Below are 17090 nucleotides of genomic sequence, written 5' to 3'. Positions count from 1 at the left end.
CATCAAAATATTTCACATTTATCCAGCAGAGAGATGTTTAGCAGAACAATTTTCTGCTGAGGCAAGCATACTTTCTAACGTGCTTAAAGGGACATTGTACACTAGATTTTTTTTTTCATAAATGTTTTGTAGATGATCCATTTATATAGCCTATCTGGGTGTGATTTTGTAAAAATGTATAGTTTTGCTTATTTTTAAATAACATTGTGCTGATTATCAGACTCCTAACCAAGCCCCAAAGTTTTAGATGAATACTGATGTCTACAGACTTGAGACTGCTTCTGTTTGTATAATGGGTCTTTTCATATACAGGGGAGAGGAGAGGTTCTTGTCTCAGTCCCTTTCACTGGGTGTCCAAGCCTAACCCATCAACAGTGCTAATTAGGAGCTTCAAAGTAAGTTTTTAAAAGGTTTTATACTGGAATTTTTTATCAGCATCTGTGCATATTATTCTTTATAGTAGTGTCTATTACATGCAGTTATATGAGAATTGGGGTATACTGTCCCTTTAACTGCATTCTTGATAGACACAGATCCACATAAATAAAATCAGTCCACAAAAAGTAGAGTGGCCCTGGTATAAAGTTAACTCATTCTTGTATCACATATTCTGTATAGTTGTGCAGAGATTAGGCAAACATCATCTGGGTCCAATTGTGCAGCATAGGGTTAAACATTTTCTCAAACTTAAAGGGACGGTACACGTAAACGTATTTGTTTTACATAATTGTGCAGTTTGTGCAAAATTGATAAGCATAATGTGACTAACTATTTAAAAAGAATGTTTTCTCTTTATTTAGGATCCCAAAAATTCTTCCGGTTCATGGTTTATATACCTGACTGGTGCTGTTTTGTTTTGTTTTTAAAACCGTGTCACAGGGTTGTTCTTAAATCACAACCTCCTTGATCACACACTTCATAAAGCTGTTGGCTTTATCCAGCACTGGATATAAAACTAGTGAACTGTGATGAAATTCAAAATTAATCTTTCTTGATTTTGATAGAGCAGGCAGATTTAAAGGGACATAAAACCCCCACATTTTTCTTTCATGATTCAGATAGAACGTACAATTTCCAATTTACTTCTATTATCAAATCTGCTTCATTCTCTTGGTATCATTTGCTGAAGGATCAGTAATGCACTACTGAGAACTAGCTGAACACCTCTAGTGAGCCAATCATAAGAAACAAATGTGTGCAGGCACCAATCACCAGCTAGCACCCACTAGTGTAGGATATGTACATATTCTTTTTAAACAAGGACACCAAGAGAACAAAGTACATTTGGAAATATAATTAAAGGACCAGTCAATACTGTAGATTTGCATATTCAGCACATGTAAGATAACAAGACAATGCAATTTCACTTAGTCTGAACTTCAAATGAGTAGTAGATTTTTTTTCCGGACAATTTTAAAAGTTATGTATTTTTCCACTCCCCCTGTACCATGTGACAGCCATCAAGCAATCACAAATGCATACACGTACCATGTGACAGCAATCAGCCATTCACAAATGCATACACACTTATTCTTGCACATGTTCAGTAGGCACTGGTGACTCAAAAAGTTAAAATATAAAAAGACTGCACATTTTGTTAATGGAAGTAAATTGGAAAGTTGTTTAAAATTGCATGCTCTATCTGAATAATGAAAGTTCAATTTTATTGAGTGTCCCTTTATGTAAAAGTGTTTTGAAATGACATGCTCTCTCAGATTTATTTAAGTTTATCATTGACTTTCCTATCCCTTTAAAATACATTTCAAATGACTTAATTCTCTTGGAATCATTTGTTGAACTGCATACCTAGGTAGGTTCAATAGCAGCAATACAGTAATACATTGCTATTCTGGAGTTGACATTATCTTCATGTTTAACCTCTCTTCAGGTGTTAAAAACATAGTTACTGTATATGCAAGCAACACTGCAATAATAAAATGCTCACTAACACAGTAGACCATCCCTTTGCACATAAATGTCCCTTTAAATGGACAGTAAACACTATACTATTTTAATCCAAATAGGTTACATAGTGGGGCCTATTTAACAAAGGTCTGTCGGACCTGATCAGGTCCAACAGATCTCGCTGAATGCGGAGAGCAATACGCTCTCTGTATTCAGCATTGCACTAGCAGCTCTTGTGAGCTGCTGGTGCAACGCCGCCCCCTGCAGATTCGCGGCCAATCGACCGCCAGGGGGGTGTCAGTCAACCCGATCGTACTTGATCGGGTTGAATTGCGGCAATGTCTGTCCGCCTGCATGCTCGCCAGAAACACGGGCCCTCAAGCTCCATCCGGAGCTTGATAAATGGGCCTCAGTGAAACAACTTTGCATTACTTTATATTGTCACAATTTATTTTGTCCCCTTTTCAGGTAATTTAGCTCTGAAAATTTGGACTTTTTTTAATTCTTACCACTAAAAAAAAGGCTAACCTCCTTCCCTGATTGGCTTTAACAGATAAGACCTGCAATAAATGTAATTTATATTAGCATAATGACTGTGGCTAGCCTTGTCAGCTGCAGACTGAAGCCCGGATTGGCTCCTGCAAATGCGGCAAGTGGAGGGTGGAGTTTGGCTATAGAAAACCAGTGGCAGCAAACAAGAGGTAAATTTGTTTTTAAAAATGTTTAATTAATCTTAATAGAAGTGTTTTGTAATTACAAGGATTTCTCTGTCTTTTTAAGTCATGTTCCACAAACAAGGCTCAGACCAATTCTGTCCACTAAGTATCAAAGATACAGCAAGCACCTGGCTCTGCGGTGGACATTATATAGAACCTTTACCAGCTATACAAGATGTATAGTATATAAGTTTGTATATTTTAGTATATGAGTATGTATTGCTCATTGTGTGCACAGCCATTAATACGCATTGTGTGCACATCAGACCCAGACACAATAATGCATAGAGATATGGATTGAGACATTATGTTAGTGGGGATCAGGTCCCATATTATATAGTAGTTTCTCTATATAAAGCTGACTCTGTACTGCATAATGTATGAGTGGAAATCAGACCTTGTATTGCTTCACTACCTAACTGCCACTCTAACACAGTGGTGAGATTCAGCCTGTTCTCACCAGTTCTTAAGAACCTCTTCCTAAAATTTAGAAAGTGTATAGGTTTTGTATTATACTATAGAGAAGTTAGAGAACCTGTTGCTAAAAATTTCGGAATCTCACTACTGCTTTAACAGCACTATTGTTGCAGCTGAGATATGTCACGGTGGCGAAAATGGGCTAGATTACAAGCGGAGAGCTAATTTATTGCACACCGTAAATGGGCACATTCACATTTTTTTTTTTTTTTTTTTTTTTAAATCATAACTCCACAAAGCAGTTTTTAGGGGTTAAAGTGAGCGGGCCTGGGGTGTTAGAAACAAAACGGCAATAAAAGTGGCTTCACATAGCGGCCTATAGGGACTGTGTGTTCCCTGTAAATATTTATGTAACTGCTTATAAACAAACATATTTTTGTGCTAATATGTGTATATACTCATATTAACACATAAACATATATGTATATATTAATATACATATATATTTAAAATCTACTGCCCATCACTGCATGACTTATCCCACAGCATGAGAATGAGGCTCCTATTGGAGCCTATGGAAGTGCACTCTCTTGAGCACAATTCTTCCGTGCTATGCGAATGCGAGATCGCGTTCGCATTGCGCTGGACATAATACCAGGTCACCATTGCGTGGACTGGTATTATCAGTGGATCGTAAATTTCCCGCTCTTGTAAACGCAATTTTGAGCTCAACTCGTAATCTAGCCCAATGTAGCGGCTGCAACATCACCTGTGTATCAATATTCAGGCTTTTTTGACACAGGGGCTTATAATCTCCTATTAGCCCTCTCTGGCATTTAACTCTAACCAATAACCATAACCATAATTAAATCCATTACCCTAGCATAACCCAAGCCCTATTCCAAACACTCATCAGGAATCAAGTGCCCCAGGAGCATGAAACGCGTCTGATGTGGAGGGTCAAGGCTCTCTCACTTTGTCTTTCAATTTTTGTTTTTATGGTGCAGAGTTTGTGCACTTTTTGTTCTTTACAAGCTGGATAATAGTTTTACCTTGTTTTTGGCTTCTTGTGTACCGGGATCTCTGGATCCTATTCCAAACACTAGCTGCCACATTGTCTCCTCTCACCTGTCATGGACATGAGTGATTGACAATATTCTTACAGTGCAATGCCATGGACAGCAAGAAACCAGTATATGCAAAATCTTCCCCCACAAACCTGTGGGCAGAACATTGCAGTTAGAAATATTACAACCAATATAATGCAGAGATATTCCATGTGTTATACAGTATGCAAAGATGATACGACTATGTGTCTTTGCAGTGTGCTTCTATGGGAAGATGAATGTATTGCTTTTGTGTGTGTGAATGTGATTTTTAGACTCTGTATTGTTTTACACAAAATCCAACTTTGTATAGGCTGTGTCATAGACGAGAACCTGTATTGTACAATTCAAACATAAACACAGGTGCGCCACATAGCGTGATACCGTCTTAACAGAAGTGACACAGAAGTGTGTATATGTGTCAACTCACAATGAAGAGGGGACTTATGAATATAGTGCTATAAACAGTCATCACGCTGCAATGTCCGCTACTACCTTCTCTCTTCTGTAAGGTGAGCACCCACACCAAAGGATACAGCAGTCCTAATGTTGAATACAATTATTTTATTGGGAACGCATTTCTCAGCTTGAACAGCAGTCTCATCAGGCAGTGTGTGTATGTGTGTGTGTGTGTGTGTGTGTGTATGTGTGTATGTGTGTGTGTATGTGTGTGTGTGTGTGTGTGTGTATGTGTGTGTGCATGTGTGTATGTGTATGTGTGTATGTGTGTATGTGTGTGTGTGTGTGTATGTGTTTGTATGTGTGTGTGTGTGTGTGTGTGTATGTGTGTGTGTGTGTGTGAGTGTGAGTGTGTGTGTGTGTATGTGTGTGTGTGTGTGTGTGTGTATGTGTGTGTGTGTGTGTGAGTGTGTGTGTGTGTATGTGTATGTGTGTATGTGTTTGTATGTGTGCAGATCATGTTCTCTATTGTACATATTGATGATATGGAGGTTAGCCAATGAGCTGCATAGTTTGTGCATATTGGGTAATCAGATTTGCAAGGCTAGTTCTATATTGTACATTTTTTGGTAAGATCATTTTTGCTGTACAGTGTGCATTTGGGGTGGTGGGAGATGGATCCCTGTATTACACAATATGTGAGGGTGCCAAGTGGAGATTGTCCTTATGGGCCTAATTTTCTAAAGCTCTTCACTCAGATGAGATTCTCTAAAGAGATCCATAAGTGCTACAAGGTTTTTCAGAGGATTCTGGGAGGGCAAATTTTATCTTGCCAGCTGTATATCTCACTAAGGAACGTAACCTTCGTTTCAGTATGCGATCGAGACATATTTATTGAGTGTGGTCTGCTCATGTAAGGATCAGGGATATAATTTCACTCAGAGCTTGTGTTCTTTAGATAATTAGTACCTATTTGTGGAGGTATTAGACCCTGAATTATGCAGTGATGGGGAGATCAAACCCTGTATTACAATATTGCCTGGCCAAGATTAAACCCAGAATATTATGCGCTATGTACAGGGCCTGAAACATAGTACTGTAACTCCTTAGGCACTGGTTAATTACAAGGTCTCTGACTTTTTAACCCATTTGTACTTGGTGATGTCACCACTAACATGTCTGTTTAAGAACAGCCTATGAGTTCCGCAGTACAGTTTCTGATCTGATTTACTGTGCAGCCAAATGAGCAGATCACAGAATATAATAATACAGTGGGTTGTATTGCAAAGATTATCAATTTAAAGAGACGGCATCATTAGGCATTTAGCTACACCTGATGATATTCTTGCCTCATAGTGTTTGGGGGACATAGCAGAAATCACAATCTGCAATGTACTATACCAGGGAGATAGTATCCTGTATTGAACTGTTGGGAAGAATAGACACCATTTTTACAATATGTGTTTGTTTGCTGTGGGGAAATTATGCACAGTCATATAAATAATGCAAACTATTAAGGAAATGTAAGGCAAATTGCCTGGAATGCACATAAGGGTTAAGGCCACGGCGGAGGAGTGGGAGTGCTCTGGTTTTTGTGTTTGAAACAATGTTGCAGATAGAGAGGATGGGTTCCAGTTTACTTTTTTAAGCCCTGTACAGGAAGTACAAGTCCTCTTTATGCTGGTTTCTTCAAAGTTTTCACATGAAGCGTTCAAGGAGATCTAAAGTACCGCCAAAGCGAATCATAGAGGCTAGGAAGGAACCTACAGAGAGAGAAGTTGTAGAGGAGAGTGATGAAGCTGAGGAATGGATCGCACCATCCCTTGAAACGGTGGGTCGAACCCCTTTGTTTTCTCCTTCCCATGTCCCTCCCCAGGGTGAGCCTAGTGAGGGTGGTAGTACTACGACTGTGCCTGAGATCTCTGATCAGGCCCTGTTAGATGCCATTTCCCAGGAGGGTGGATGGAGTGTTAATGTAGGTCCCTCAGATGTGGCGTCTGAGCCTGCGGTCTATGTAGGGCCTTCGCGTGGCGATGCGGTGGCAGGCCCTTCCGGTTTGGCCCCCGGTCCCCCCAGTGTCCGTCCCGGTACATCCGTGATTTTTTCTGGCCCTCCCCAGGTCAATCCCGATCCCTCGTGGCCCTTTAATGTCCCTCATATAGTTGGTGGGTAGAGTGGGAGCGCCTTGGCCTTACCTGGGCCTTCCGTGGCCTTGTCCCAAGAATCCATTGTGGCGGCAGTGTCCCTCTTCCAAATGCTGGCGTCGGCGATGTCTGGGGCTCCGGGTGGGTCCCACATGGTCCATAGTTCGGCGATCAGTGTTGCGCCTTCTCCACATCGACTTCCGGTCTCGGGTCCTCCAGCGGCAGTACTTTTGGTGACGTTACTTCCGGTTCCTCCATTCGACGCCCGGCCGTGAAGAGGAGCACATTGAGTCCCCCATGCGGCTCTGAAGGTAAGAAAGGAGTGCCGTGGGGGGGAACTTTGGCTCCAGGGGTTAGGCCTTCAGGGGCGATGGGGGCTAAAGGTGCTCAGGGTGCTCGGGGGCTTAAGGCAATAGAGAAAAGGGGCCACAGAGCAGCAAGGGAGCAATATGTGAGTTATAACAGGCCATATGGAACCGAATTCAGTTCAGGTGATCAGGATAAGGGGGTTAATAAAACCGCTAACATGCGGTCAGGGGCTAAGGCCTCTGCGGGCAAAAATAAAGGTGCTGCGACACCTAATAGGCCCAGTATGTGTACGAGTGGTGATAAGGTGGATTCTGATTCCATGGGCATGGCGATTGCCACGGATGATGGCAGCATGGACGGGATAGACTGTGCTGATAGCCATAGTAGGCCGCAGTGCGCGACCGCAGTGCTGCCCACTGCTAAGAAGGTAGTTACTAGGTTGGCTGCTAGTCAGGGTACCCCATCACAATTTCATAGTCTAGATATGGAATTAGCGCCAACTAGAAGTCGCAAGAAGGCCCCTGCCCAGGCCACTAAGACAGTACACTTTAGCAATAGGATATTGAAGATTTTTCTGGGGAAGAGCAAAGTGTGCATGTTAGAGAGGGGCATGGTAAGCGCCCATGTGATCCCAGAGTGCCTGAGGGGGGGGAAGCAGTGTGCGAGCAGGGGGAAGGGCAGAGCTGAGCTTCCCCTGCGTGGTACTCCTCTCTTGCATTCTGTTTTTCAGGATAGTGACATGGCAACTACTGGCGATTCCGGAAGTGGCATGGAGAGAGGAACAGGGAGCGGTGCAGATTCCATTGTGACTTCAGCGTGGTGGCGATACCGCCTAGGACGGGGTTGCAAACCGGTGAGTCCTAAGTTTCAGTGGGGTTCAGGGGTTTCACATCATCCTCGGATGATTCTGGGTCAGAGAATGACAAAGAGTTGGGTTTAAATGCAAAGGGTCATAAGCGCATATACAAAATGCTTAGGTGGTTGACTGAGGAAAGAAAGTCTGCTAGGAAGGGGTTGCAAAGATCTTCAGAACCTGTTACCTCTGAGAAGTTGGATAGGGCATCCCAACCCAGATCCAGAGTCAGTGAGGTACGTGGACCTGCTAACCGCAAGGTGGCACTCCACGGTGATCCTGGTCATCTTATGATTTGCATGAACATCTTAAAACTATGGAGGGGAAGTATGTCAATATCTTTGAGCTCTCTGTGGAAGCCTTAAGGCAGAAAGAAAAGGGCCGAAGATGGGACCGGGCCGAAGAAATTCCAGCGCCCTGACACGTTCCATGAGTGGCGACGTTGTTTCAGGATTTACGCTTCTTGGTTTTTTGGAAAAGTGGCCAGATCAGTGTTTAGCCATATTAAAATATATGGAGAATATGGAAATCATTGCGGAAAATTATTGTGATGGAGCCTGGCAGGATTATGATGAAGAATTCCGCAGGAAGATGGTAGGTAACCCTCTTCTTGACTTCGGATGTGTGGAGATGCAGCTTTGGGCCCAGCTGGGTCCTGAGAAGGTCCCAGGGACTTCTGACCCTCCAGCGGGATCACACTAGGTCTGCTCTGCTAGTAGGTTTTCGCAGATGCCCCGCAGGGAACTGCGTGTTCCTTTTGGCACGTGTGCCGCAACTGCGGGGGACCTCACCCAGCCACAGATTGCATCAAGAAAAGTGAGAAACAGGATAGGGCTGGATCACGCGTCCCTGTTGTTGGTAAGAGCAGGCACCCCGTGGAGGGTGGCCGCAATTAGACCTTGGCTCGAGCTTTACCCGGAGAGGGATGCGGCTGCCTTGCTGGAGTTGGGTCTCCAGGAAGGTTTCCTTATTCCTGTACATGGTAAGGTTAAGGGTTCTGTGGGCCGCAGGAACCTGAAATCAGCTTACCAGTTTCCAGAGGCATTAAAGAAGAAATTGGGTAGGAAAGTTTTGCTGGGTAGGATGACCGGACCATTTAGGGTAAAGCCAATGCTGGGATTGGTTATTTCTCCTTTAGGGATCATGCCAAAGAAAGACCCACGGAAGTTCAGGATGATTCAACACCTTTCCTACCCGAAAGGCAGGTCAGTCAATGATGCCATCCCGCAGGAATTGAGTACGGTTCATTATCAGTCCTTTGATGATGCCCTAAGGGTGGTTCGGAGGTCGGGTCAAGGTGCCTTGCTGGCAAAACTTGATATAGAGTCTGCCTTCCGGCTGCTGCCGATTCACCCATCTTCTTTTTATCTCATGGGATGTTTTTTCAACGGATCGTACTATGTCGACCGTTGTTCACCCATGGGGTGTCCAATTTCCTGCGCCTATTTTGAGGCTTTCAGCTCCTTCTTACATTGGGCTGTTGCCGAGGTGGCGGGGGAAGATAGAATTGCTCACTATCTGGATGATTTTTTATTGGTGGGCAGACAGGGCTCCAGGGAATGTGAGTTACTTCTGCACACCATGAGACTATTAATGACGAAATTTGGTGTTCCTTTGGCAGAGGACAAAACGGAGGGCCCTTGTACATGTCTTAAATTCTAAGGGATAGAAATTGACTCTGTAGCCGAGGAATGCAGACTTCCGGCAGATAAAGTCCGGAAGATGCTGGAGGAAGTGAGAAGACTTGCTTTGGCGGGTTTTTGCACGTTAAAAGAGCTGCAATCCCTGTTGGGTCTGCTCAACTTCGCAGGTCGAGTCATACCCATGGGGAGATTTTTTCTTAAAAGAATGGAGCGCCTGTTCCAGGGGTGACCTCCCCTAAGGCAATAATAAAGGTTAGCAAAGACATGAAGGACGATATCCAGGTTTGGGATCAGTTCCTTAGGGATTTCAATGGGGTTTGCATTTGGCAGAAACCTCAGATGTCTGCGCAGTCCATTCACCTTTTTACGGATGCTGTGGGGGCTTTTGGCTATGGTGCTTACCTAGATGGTAGGTGGAGCGCTCAGCCGTGGCCGGTAGAATGGACCGTTAAGAGGCTTACCAGGAACATGTGCCTCCTGGAGCTCTTCCCCAATCTGGTGGCGTTGGAGATCTGGGGAGATGAACTTAAAACCATATGAGTGTGGTCTTTGCCATTAATGGACTCTCATCTTCATCCCCAGCAGTGGTTAGATATCTTAGGATTCTGGTCTTGGGGTGCCTTAAGCGGAACATTGAGTTTCAGGCTAGGCATGTCCCTGGGGTTGCTAATATTTTAGCTGATGCGCTTTCTCGTTTCCAATGGGAACATTTTAGGAAGTTTGCTCCTAACGCTGCGACTCATGGTGTTCGCTGTCCTCCTTTCCTTTGGCAGGTGGCACTGGATGGCAGTCTTTGATTCCACTACTGAAGGCGTCCCTTGCACCTTCCACTTGGAGGTCTTATGTGAGGTATTGGGAAGAATGGGTATTCTTCTGCGATGTTCAGGCAAATTAATTAAAATCAACAAACAGGGAAGAGTTGATTTTAATTAATTTGTTGATCCACTACCTTTATTTAAAATGACAACGTTATTTTATCTCATAAATAAGTTGCCGCATCAGCGGTCTTTAGTATATGCTGATCTAGCCATGCTAGCTGAACCACTATACTTTAGATTACTCATATAGGTAATATAGGTACTGGGTTAGGCTTATCCTAATTTATTCAATGGTATTTACCAGGTAACAAGCTATAAGGGTTAGGCTTACCCTAATCTATATTATTACTAGAGGTACCTACTAGGTAACATTTGCACAAGGGTCAGGTTTATCCTAACCTAGATATTTATCAGTGATATTTACAAACGGTATTAAAAGGTAACCAAACATACAGGGAATGCAGAATTATTAGGCAAGTTGTATTTTTGAGGATTAATTTTATTATTGAACAACAACCATGTTCTCAATGAACCCAAAAAACTCATTAATATCAAAGCTGAATATTTTTGGAAGTAGTTTTTAGGTTTTTTTTAGTTTTAGCTATTTTAGGGGGATATCTGTGTGTGCAGGTGACTATTACTGTGCATAATTATTAGGCAACTTAACAAAAAACAAATATATACCCATTTCAATTATTTATTTTTACCAGTGAAACCAATATAACATCTCAACATTCACAAATATACATTTCTGACATTCAAAAACAAAACAAAAACAAATCAGTGACCAATATAGCCACCTTTCTTTGCAAGGACACTCAAAAGCCTGCCATCCATGGATTCTGTCAGTGTTTTGATCTGTTCACCATCAACATTGCGTGCAGCAGCAACCACAGCCTCCCAGACACTGTTCAGAGAGGTGTACTGTTTTCCCTCCTTGTAAATCTCACATTTGATGATGGACCACAGGTTCTCAATGGGGTTCAGATCAGCTGAACAAGGAGGCCATGTCATTAAAATTTTCTTCTTTTATACCCTTTCTTGCCAGCCACGCTGTGGAGTACTTGGACGCGTGTGATGGAGCATTGTCCTGCATGAAAATCATGTTTTTCTTGAAGGATGCAGACTTCTTCCTGTACCACTGCTTGAAGAAGGTGTCTTCCAGAAACTGGCAGTAGGACTGGGAGTTGAGCTTGACTCCATCCTCAACCCGAAAAGGCCCCGCAAGCTCATCTTTGATGATACCAGCCCAAACCAGTACTCCACCTCCACCTTGCTGGCGTCTGAGTCGGACTGGAGCTCTCTGCCCTTTACCAATCCAGCCACGGGCCCATCCATCTGGCCCATCAAGACTCACTCTCATTTCATCAGTCCATAAAACCTTAGAAAATTCAGTCTTGAGATATTTCTTGGCCCAGTCTTGACGTTTCAGCTTGTGTGTCTTGTTCAGTGGTGGTCGTCTTTCAGCCTTTCTTACCTTGGCCATGTCTCTGAGTATTGCACACCTTGTGCTTTTGGACACTCCAGTGATGTTGCAGCTCTGAAATATGGCCAAACTGGTGGCAAGTGGCATCTTGGCAGCTGCACGCTTGACTTTTCTCAGTTCATGGGCAGTTATTTTGCGCCTTGGTTTTTCCACACGCTTCTTGCGACCCTGTTGACTATTTTGAATGAAACGCTTGATTGTTCGATGATCACGATTCAGAAGCTTTGCAATTTTAAGAGTGCTGCATCCCTCTGCAAGATATCTCACTATTTTTGACTTTTCTGAGCCTGTCAAGTCCTTCTTTTGACCCATTTTGCCAAAGGAAAGGAAGTTGCCTAATAATTATGCACACCTGATATAGGGTGTTGATGTCATTAGACCACACCCCTTCTCATTACAGAGATGCACATCACCTAATATGCTTAATTGGTAGTAGGCTTTCGAGCCTATACAGCTTGGAGTAAGACAACATGCATAAAGAGGATGATGTGGTCAAAATACTCATTTGCCTAATAATTCTGCACTCCCTGTAGGAGTCTACTAACTGACTCCCTATAACAATATTACATGGAACCTAAGTGTAATAATTAATCACGGTATTAATAGGTAAAAGTGAGGAGTCTATTTGGCTTTTCACTCCTTATAGAAATGTGGATATTGCAGTACAATTAATTTATAACGGCATTGGGCTATTCCCAATCCAGATATCAATAACGGTAACACCAAGGTATAACAGAGGAATTTATTCTTCATACTCCACGGTAGTACATGGTTACTAAGCACATTTTCAACAGTGTCTTTACTCTCTGACTACCATGGTCTTTCAAGATATTTAAATATACCTATAAAAACGGTGCCATTTGGCATTTGGGTGTATTCATTGTACAATCACTAGGCCAAACAGATTCTAAACCAATAAAGGACACTCTAAGGAACTAACTTATTTTAAGAGGCAATCTATCCTATAAATGGGAGATATAAGGGTACCAATTTACTGTAAATGACATAACATGGTATCATAATATAACTCACAGCTTACCAACCTAGGTATTATAAGGCTAGAGTCTTGAAAACAAGCCAACCAAACTACTGTGGAGGATAACACATATCTTTGGGTGGAAGATTTATTATATTTACATGAACAGCATATCCAAGTGCTTACCCAAAAATGATCCCCTATTACAATTTATACACTCTATAACTAAATTCATATCCTCATATATATCTCTTATTCAGACCTACCCTAATTAGGTACCATCATTACTACCACACGAGTAACACTTAAAGGGACAACCTTGTCATTTTTTCACCAAGAGACTCCACATTAACCTAACTAGGGTGTTTGTCTCTCCAAGCAAGCAGTGACACTATCTGGCTCCACGGTAGTGGACCCAAATTTGATTTTAAAATGTTTGTAAATCCCCTGTTTTTAATATGATCTAGTAAAAGTTATATTTTAAATCTTACATTTCTTTTTTGTTATATTGATACATTCTTAGAGTGCTACATTTGTACCCTTTTCTCAGTCTCTCACTGATTCTTTGTAAAGTTTGCCAGTAGGTACAAGCACCAACCCCTATCAGACTAATAATACTGGAGTATACTGATACCAAGTGTACTCATTACTTTAGGAATTCGGAGGGGAATGTCCAATACATACTAAAAAATTGAGTAGTGCCATTGTCTCCTTTCTCTTAATAGTTGGATAAAACCCTTCTAAGTGTGGATATGTAGAGTTCTTTGTGCATTGATTTTCTCATTTCAAGGATTTAAGGGCTTTCATAAATGCCACTTCGAGTAGATTATGATACAAGGGAAAAATTGGCAACTTTTGGCCCAGGGGGTTATGTACTACAGTGGATCAGAAAAATCAACCTTCCTCTTTAAAATGCTATGGGCCAGATTACAAGTGGAGCACAAAATATTGCTTTAGCTAAAGCGATATTTGCACTCTACTTTGTAATACCAGCAGACGCTAGCGAGAGCGTGCTTCCATAGGCTCCTAAGAGGTAAGTAGAGCAGCGATGGGCAGCAGTTAGTAAATATATATGTAAATGACTATAAATATATATTTATGTGTTAACATGTCTAGATACACATATTAACACAGAAATATATATGTATATAATCACTTTTCCACCTCCATGCACTCACTCCTAGTCATTGTCTGTATATTAGCCTGGGTGTTTCCTCCAATCATATAAATAGAATCATCAAAGTATGAGGGCACTCACTCACAGGTCTTATTTTAAATAAAGCAGCATTTATTCAGTAAACAATATACATCCAAAGGTGGGTCGACGTTTCGGCTTATAAATTAAGCCTTTGTCAAGACCATCTAAAATACAAATACAACATTGTCTTAGTATGCTGTCTAATATCAAATGTGTATAATACATCTTAACATAGTGTCCATATAACTCTTCATTAAAACTTCATAGTCCACTCTATTCATGTCAAATAGGAGGAATCACTATTACAACAATTGTTTGGTTATTTCACTTGTATTCCTAAATTTCAGTCACTATATTGATCAATCACCATATATATCATATGTATCACTCAGTGTACTCATTTCACTATGTTAAGATGTATTATACACATTTGATATTAAACACCATACTAAGACAATGTTGTATTTGTATTTTAGATGGTCTTGACAAAGGCTTAACTTATAAGCAGAAACGTTGACTCACCTTTGTATGTATATTGTTTACTGAATAAACGCTGCTTGAAATAAGATCTGTGAGTGCCCTCATACTTTGATGATTCTATGTATATAATCATATACATATATATTTACATTGTGGTCTAAGGGAACACACAGTTCCCATAGACCACAATGTAAAGGCACTTTTTACTGCCCTTTTTTCTAACACCCCACTCCCACCAACTTTAAAGCCCCAAATATACCTAGTATACGCCTAGATTTAGAGTTTTGCGTTAGAAGGGGTGCGTTAGCTACGCATGTTTTTTTCCCCCCGCACCTTTTAAACAACGCTGGTATTTAGAGTTCTCTGAAGGGCTGCGTTAGGCTCCAAAAAGGGAGCGTACAGGCATATTTACCGCCACTTCAACCCTCAATACCAGCGTTGCTTACGGACGCGGCTAGCTTCAAAAACGTGCTCGTGCACAATTCCCCCGTAGGAAACAATGGGGCAGTTTGAGCTGAAAAAAAACCTAACACCTGCAAAAAAGCAGCGTCATTGTTTCCTATGGGGAAACACTTCCTAAGTCTGCACCTAACACCCTAACATGTACCCCGAGTCTAAACACTCCTAACCTTACACTTATTAACCCCTAATATGCCGCCCCCGCTATCACTGACACCTGCATTATATTATTAACCCCTAATCTGCCACTCCGTACACCGCCGCAACCTACATTATAGCTATGTACCCCTAATCTGCTGCCCCTAACATCGCCGACCCCTATATTATATTTATTAACCCCTAATCTGCCCCCCAACGTCGCCGCTACCTACCTACACTTATTAACCCCTAATCTGCCGACCGGACCTTGCCGCCACTATAATAAATGTATTAACCCCTAAACCGCCTCACTCCCGCCTCAAAAACCCTATAATAAATAGTATTAACCCCTAATCTGCCCACCCTAACATCGCTGACACCTAACTTCAAGTATTAACCCCTAATCTGCTGACCGGACCTCACCGCTACTATAATAAATGTATTAACCCCTAAAGCTAAGTCTAACCCTCACCCTAACACCCCCCTAAGTTAAATATAATTTAAATCTAACAAAATAAAATAAATCTTATTAAATAAATTATTCCTATTTAAAGCTAAATACTTACCTGTAAAATAAACCCTAATATAGCTACAATATAAATAATAACTACATTGTAGCTATTTTAGGATTAATATTTATTTTACAGGCAACTTTGTATTTATTTTAACCAGATACAATAGCTATTAAATAGTTAATAACTATTTAATAGCTACCTAGTTAAAATAATTACAAAATTACCAGTAAAATAAATCCTAACCTAAGTTACAATTAAATCTAACACTACACTATCAATAAATTAATTAAATAAACTACCTACAATTATCTACAATTAAATCAACTAAACTAAATTACAAAAAAACCCACTAAATTACAAAAAAAACCCACTAAATTACAAAAAATAAAAAAAGATTACAAGAATTTTAAACTAATTACACCTACTCTAAGCCCCCTAAAAAAATAACAAAGCCCCCCAAAATAAAAAAAATGCCCTACCCTATTCTAAAATAAAAAGTTTACAGCTCTTTTACCTTACCAGCCCTTAAAAGGGCCTTTTGCGGGGCATGCCCCAAAGAAAACAGCTCTTTTGCCTGTAAAAAAACATACAATACCTCCCCAACATTACAACCCACCACCCACATACCCCTAATCTAACCCAAACCACCCTTAAAAAACCTAACACTAAGCCCCTGAAGATCTCCCTACTTTATCTTCACCACGCCGGGTATCACCGATCCGTCCAGAAGAGGCTCCGAAGTCTTCATCCTATCCGTCAAGAAGAGGTCCAGAAGAGGGTCAGAAGTCTTCATCCTATCCCGCAAGAAGAGGACATCTGGACCGGCAAACATCTTCATCCAAGCGGCATCTTCTATCTTCATCCATTCGACGAGGAGCGGCTCCACCTTCAAGACCTCCGGCTCGGAACATCCTCTTCTCCCGACGACTAGACGACGAATGAAGGTTCCTTTAAGGGACGTCATCCAAGATGGCGTCCCTCGAATTCTGATTGGCTGATAGGATTCTACCAGCCAATCGGAATTAAGGTAGGAAATTTCTGATTGGCTGATAGAATCAGCCAATCAGATTCAAGTTCAATCCGTTTGGCTGATTGGATCAGCCAATCAGATTGAGCTTGCATTCTATTGGCTGATCGGAACAGCCAATAGAATGCGAGCTCAATCTGATTGGCTGATTGGATTTTTCCTACCTTAATTCCGATTGGCTGATAGAATCCTATCAGCCAATCGGAATTCGAGGGATGCCATCTTGGATGACGTCCCTTAAAGGAACCTTCATTCGTCGTCTAGTCGTCGGGAGAAGAGGATGTTCCGCGCCGGAGGTCTTGAAGATGGAGCCGCTCCTCGTCGGATGGATGAAGATAGATGCCGCTTGGATGAAGATGTTTGCCGGTCCGGATGTCCTCTTCTTGCCGGATAGGATGAAGACTTCGGAGCCTCTTCTGGACCTCTTCTTGCCGGATAGGATGAAGACTTCGGAGCCTCTTCTGGACGGATCGGTGATACCCAGCGTGGTGAAGACAAGGT

The sequence above is a fragment of the Bombina bombina genome, chromosome 2, assembly GCF_027579735.1.
Source record: "Bombina bombina isolate aBomBom1 chromosome 2, aBomBom1.pri, whole genome shotgun sequence".
NCBI lineage: Eukaryota > Metazoa > Chordata > Amphibia > Anura > Bombinatoridae > Bombina > Bombina bombina.
This window is presented reverse-complemented; position numbering follows the sequence as displayed.